Genomic DNA, 6,110 nt, shown 5'->3' on the forward strand with positions numbered 1-6,110 from the left:
ATGGCACTAAGAAAAATGAGAAATATTTTCAAATTTTAACTTTTTAAATTTGTTGAAATCTGATTATAAGTTCTCTCAAGTTGCTCTGCTTCTTCTAGATCACTTTTAAACTTTATTTTAAAAATTAACTTCACTGAATTTTAGTAAATTCAACACACTTATTTTGAATGCCTGCTCAATTCAAAAGATGCATTTTAGCATACAAAGTTTTGGGAAATAGTCAATGTTGTTTATAGGTTTATGCTAGGTAGCTCAGCTTCCTAAAGATAAGTTCAAAATGTTTACTTTAACATATATTTGCATTGAAAATAGTGGTTATTAGATTAAAACCTTGAGGTTGCAGACTTCTATTTACCGATAAATAGATGTTCTCTAGGGGCAAAATTGTCCCAGTGAGAAAGCCACCATCCTAACCCATTCTCTACAATTCTGGTGGAGGGATCATTTTCACATATATTTCTTATCCTGTGCTTCTCCTCCTGATTGAAAGAAAATAAGCACACGACTTGGGGGGCTGCCCACTGTGTACAGCAGTGACGGCCACATGGGACATGTGTAAGGCATCAGGGAGAGAATATTAGGACTTCCAGTTCTGTCTGTTTCTAATCTTCTTCATTTCTAAATTTATACATGATATACTTGTGAATAAGTCTATAATAAGTGGTAATTATAAACTGGTATTATAAAGTATGTAAGATATTGTCAATGCAGTATTTAATACATATATACATTATGTATGTAATCATATGTAATTACTAATGTGTATATAAAAACATATATGCACCTACATAACTATGTCTATATTCACAGTATACATATATAATACATGTATATACATAAACATATTTCTATCTCCAGCATCAAGGCCAATCTCCAAAGTGTGTACCCAGAGCCCCTTAGGGGCTGGCCCCTCTCTGGGTTCATGTCCTTCACCTCATGCACTCAGAACCATTGCCAAAGGCATGGGGAACCATGTTCTTTACCTTCCCATTCCAGCACTTTCCTGGCCTTGCTTTCCTGCTCATCCTGTTACCTCCTACCCTTCCCTCCATCTAAGGATTTCAAAGTCCATCTCACTGTCATCTTTTCTGTGGATCTTTCCCCACTCCCAGCAGGGCAATCATTTCTACCAGTGGGCGTCCACGTTGCCTGTGCAAACATAAATCTTCCAATTTAGCATTAATAGTGTATCCTTCCTGCCTCTGTAAGGATTTGTCTTTCTTACTGCAATGTGAACTATGTATTTGTGGGTTGGGACCACATCTTATGGTAGTCTCAGTGTCTGATGTAGGGGCTGGAAAGTAGTTAGTGCTCAATATCTTTATTGAAGGAAATAATTAGAGGGAATAAGATCTTTATTATTTGTCACAATCATTCAATGCCTATATATTCTTGCAATGATAGACTAATACATAAAATGATCATGAATTGAGAATGTCTTTTTCTTCTTTCTTTTCAGCCTATGGGCAAACAACAGATGAGTCGACTCTTGAAATACACTGAACTGAAATTGAATTTCTAAAGGGAATTTATCACACTACCCATATAAATCCATAAGCCACAAACCGTGTTGCTTGCAAAGCTGATACTGAGTCTTTGAACCAATACCACTCCTGTGTTAATGTCACATTATTAGCATTTCCATGGACTGTGCCAAATATAGTTGCCCATCCACTTGTGTCTCCTGTGAAATAGTTATGAATATGTGTCAGTTATTCTATAAACCAAATATCAAACTACAAAGCAAAAGTATAAAAATTTGATAATGAAATCAATTAAAAATTTGTTTAAGTATTAATAACATCAATGGTAAGGGACAAAGAGCTAGGTAAACATTTGGAGTTTTCCCCTTTTTCGCAGTTACAAATATTTCAAATGTATTTATCTTGAAATATACAATGTAAATCAGTAATTATTTTACATACACGTATCCATCTTGGAAACTGTCACCTATTTCTATGCTGACATTTTAAATTATCTTAATTTTGAGGTCCTCAGAATAATACAATGTAATCTGAATTCTGTTTTGTCAAATGCATAAGCATTACATATTACATTGATAGATGTAATGAGTTCTGATAAAAGTCATGTCTCCTGATCTTTTTAATAAAGCAAAAATGAGATTCCTTTTCATGAAGGCTATCCATTCCTGTTGAAAGAAATAATATTTTTTTAATTTGTCAGAAGATATGATTTTGCTTATTTGCCAAGGTTCTTTTCCTTTTTTTGCAATAAAATCATATTCATTTTAAAATGGAGGCATCATTTGAAGTATAATTACTTTAGCATATGCTCTTAAAAAGGTATACACATCGTATGTATGATAGCAAAGTCCACACAGACAGAAAAGTCAGTTTAAAATGTTGTCCACAGGTGCCTTTGAGCCCTGCGATCTTTAATTAATTTCTGTCTTATAATACTTTCAATGGTTTTTTAAATGATTCAATTTGATGCCTTTGTAGGAATTATCTAATTTGCATTCAGAATATCCTCATGAGGCAGATAAGCCTGCAGAATCTCTGATCCCCGTGCCATGAGTAGGAAAGGCCAGGAGCTTGATTGACTTGCCCAAGGGCATCCGGAGGGCTGCCCCCTATCACCGATTGAGAACCTGCGATGGACTTCATTGTTTTAGGCTCTGGGACAGCAAAACAAATCAGGAACAAATAAACTCTTCTCGAGGAACCCATGTCTAGTGAGATAAGTATGTGAAAAGACAAGAAGGTCCTTAGTACATCACAGCAGATACACTAGGATGCTGTGGCCACAGACCAGGTGCTCATCCTAGACTGATGGGGAGCTTCCGGGTCAGGGCACATGGCCAAGGCAGCCAGCCTCTCCATGAGGAGGGGACACCTGGTCAATGAATTCATTCTCAGGACGGGATTAGGATATTCTTGCAACTGAACCATATTAGTAATCCTTAAGGAGGTAGACACAGGAAGCCATTTAAAATCAAAATCTGGGGATCCAAGGAGATTTCAAAATACAACTTCAATTTTTATAAAATATTTTTAATTCTACAATACTGTATTTTATACATGTTGTTCTGTATTTTATAATATATTTTATAATACTGTATTTCTGGTTTCAGCAACCTTTATGAAAATTCAGGTCATCACGACAAATCAATCAGGGATCAATTACTTGTGTTCCCTATAGAAGAGCAGATCCGCCCCGCTGCCGGGTGAGCATTACTGTTCCGTGTGCAGGTATCAGGCGGACTCACCGCAGTTGCCCTCATCAGCCCCGTTCCCACAGTCGTTCACGCCGTCACAGTGGAAAGCGCGGGGCAGGCACTTGGTCAGATTCCCGCAGGGAAAATATCCTTTTGTGCACAAAGGAGTGACTGTACCGCCTTCAGTCAGTGCAAAATCTAAGGGAAAGGGGACCAAAATGTCATGTAATAGCAAGAAAGTGCTAATATGGCTGAGCTCTTGTCATGGTGCCCCATTCATTTTACTTCCCCAGGAACACTCTGTGTTGAATCTGTCTCATGTTATTCTCAGTGCACAATTTCTTTGAAATTCTTAATTAGAATGTTCTACCCAATCACCATCATGAACCCAACACCAGCCGTACCAGCAATGGAGTCAAGGCCCATTTTGACTCCACTTGATGAAGGCAATAGTAAACAAAACCCAAGCTACTGTGCTACTTTTGTATGAAATCAAAGCTAGCAGAATCCAACAGAGGGATTTGCTTACTAATTAGTCCTTTACAAGGATTTGAGGTGACATATAATAATAGATGCATAGGGAAAAGGACGGCTGAAGCATGAATTAGGAGTGCAGAACCACCTCTGAATAAGGAGAGCTAATAGTAATAATATCTGACACTCACTGAGTTTACCGTGTGCCAGGCCTTTGCATAATGGTTATCTCAGCTATTATTTCATCCACGTCTGGGTGATACTGTCCTTTATGTTTCAGGAGTAAGGAGGTCGAATGCCATCACCCATCTGGAAAGTCACATATGGCTGGTTTAAATCACCCCCATCCCCAGTCCCAGAGACCCACTCTTAACCACTCTGCTCTGAAGACATCAACTGAGTCAGGAACCTACATTTCAAGAAGCATATGTCCCCTATGAGTATGAACTGACAACAGTCTCTGTATTGAGAACGTAAGAGAAGACAAGAGTTGAACAACTGCTGGGTTGAATGAAGGAATGCGGTAAGGACATATAACTAGCACTGAGAACATGTCCTGCTCTGTGGATAGGATGACCAAAACATGCCAGACATTTAGACGTAAGAGACAGTCTTTCAATTTTGTAACAGTACTTTTCAGAAAATAAAGAGGTATGTTCTTTGTAAATACTAAAATTGTGGAAGTCACGTAGTTTTAAAAAAGGGGGACAAGGTGAAATGTCACAGAAGCTGATTTAAAGAGACTGTAGACTCAGGCATGGCTACAGGTCATTATGAGTAATTGAAGGAAGAGAGGGGTGTTTGCAAAGTTCCTAACCATGCCCCTGAATCATGGCCAGAAATTTCCTTGAGTCAATGGTAAGATGTTTGTTAATATAGTGGAAAGATAGAGAACAAACCTTCGTGGAGCACCATCTACTTTGTACTGGGCGTATCCTAATTATCTCACTTTAATCTTAATAGCAATTTTGTGTGGTTGGTGTTATTACTTCCATGGAAAGATGATAAAATGAAGCCTGAGACTATGACGGCACTTCTGACTCTGGTTCTTCGGGAAATGCTCTTGTTACATCTGGGTCCTTCAAGAAAATGCTGACGTGGAGTGGTCTGCTGCCCCACCCAGGCAGGCTACCAGGCTTTCCTAAAGATAGTGGAGCCTGATGGCCCTTGTTGGTTAGCAAATAATGCCCCTTATCACAAGGCAGGAATTTCATATAGGCACTAAAGACATGTCTGAGCTACATGTGCATGTTAAGCTTTTAGTGATTTCATTAGAGAGGAAGAGTAGTGATCTCATTACTTGAGCTTTAGACCTTGAGTCGTAATGACCCTCAAAATCCCATAAATGCAAAGAAAGGGAGTCTGGCCCTCTCCGGGGGACAGTCAATGTGACAGTGACACTGTCCCCCAGAAGCTGATGCATCTGCTAGGCCTTTCCTAAGTGGGGATGTGGCCTATGCTTTCTATCCACTGGATTTTTGTTCTTACAAAAGCAAAAAACATTTTCTCTGCTTCTAAGGGAGTGACAGATGAATGATTTACTACCAGCAACTAGGCACTAGAGACCAGTCAGGTGTGACTATTTTAGGGACCCTCAGCTGCACGCCTGTGGAGTTTGGCTTGTGAAGCCTATTCACCCAGCAAGAAGCATACTGAGTCTTAGATTTTTAAATCTCTTAATTTCTTTTGTGTAAAGATTTCTGTAGAGAGCAGAGTCATAAAAACTAGTAGTCCTTCTATGTTTGGGACATGAATGAATGAGAATCAATACATCTCAGTGCAACAGTTTTGGAATTTTTTAAAGAGAGTTACTCACAGTTAGAAATAAGTTTTGTATCACAAATAAGCAAGCTTGCACATGCACACCACTGAAAACAATTTCTCAAATACTTCTTGCCTTTTACTATGTGGGATGTGCTCTGATCATTGCTCTTCTGACTTACTCAGTTGAAAAGGACTCATAGGCCACTATGTTGATCTGTGACCTACTATTCAAAAATGTACCTTAATGAAGTGCTCTGGAAATTATCAGACCTGCCTGGATTAGAATTCTCTCTGTCTGCCACTCACTAGTGGTGTGACTTTGAGCAAGAATCTTGATCTCTAAACTTTTGTTTTCTCATATTTAAAATAAAGTAATGATAAGATCTCCCATATGAGTATGTTTCAGGAGCTGGCCAAGCTAAGGCTTGTGAAGTACTGGAGACTGCCGGGCTCTCAGTTAACCTTGTCATACAGGCAATTTCAGCACAAGCTCAGAAAAGAGGACTTAAGGAAGGTGTGGTGCAGAGGGAGGCTTGCTGTGCCTTAGCATTGCACCATGTTTTGTGACCTCTATGAAAAAATAATAGGAGCTGTAATAAAGCTTCCTCTACTTCTCCACGTTTTTCTCTCTTAACTGCCCTAGGACATTACAGCTTCTGTTTTAAGCAGCCTCAACTCTCTTTTGAAAATTAAT

Source organism: Manis javanica, chromosome 1 (assembly GCF_040802235.1).
Source record: "Manis javanica isolate MJ-LG chromosome 1, MJ_LKY, whole genome shotgun sequence".
NCBI classification, from domain to species: domain Eukaryota; kingdom Metazoa; phylum Chordata; class Mammalia; order Pholidota; family Manidae; genus Manis; species Manis javanica.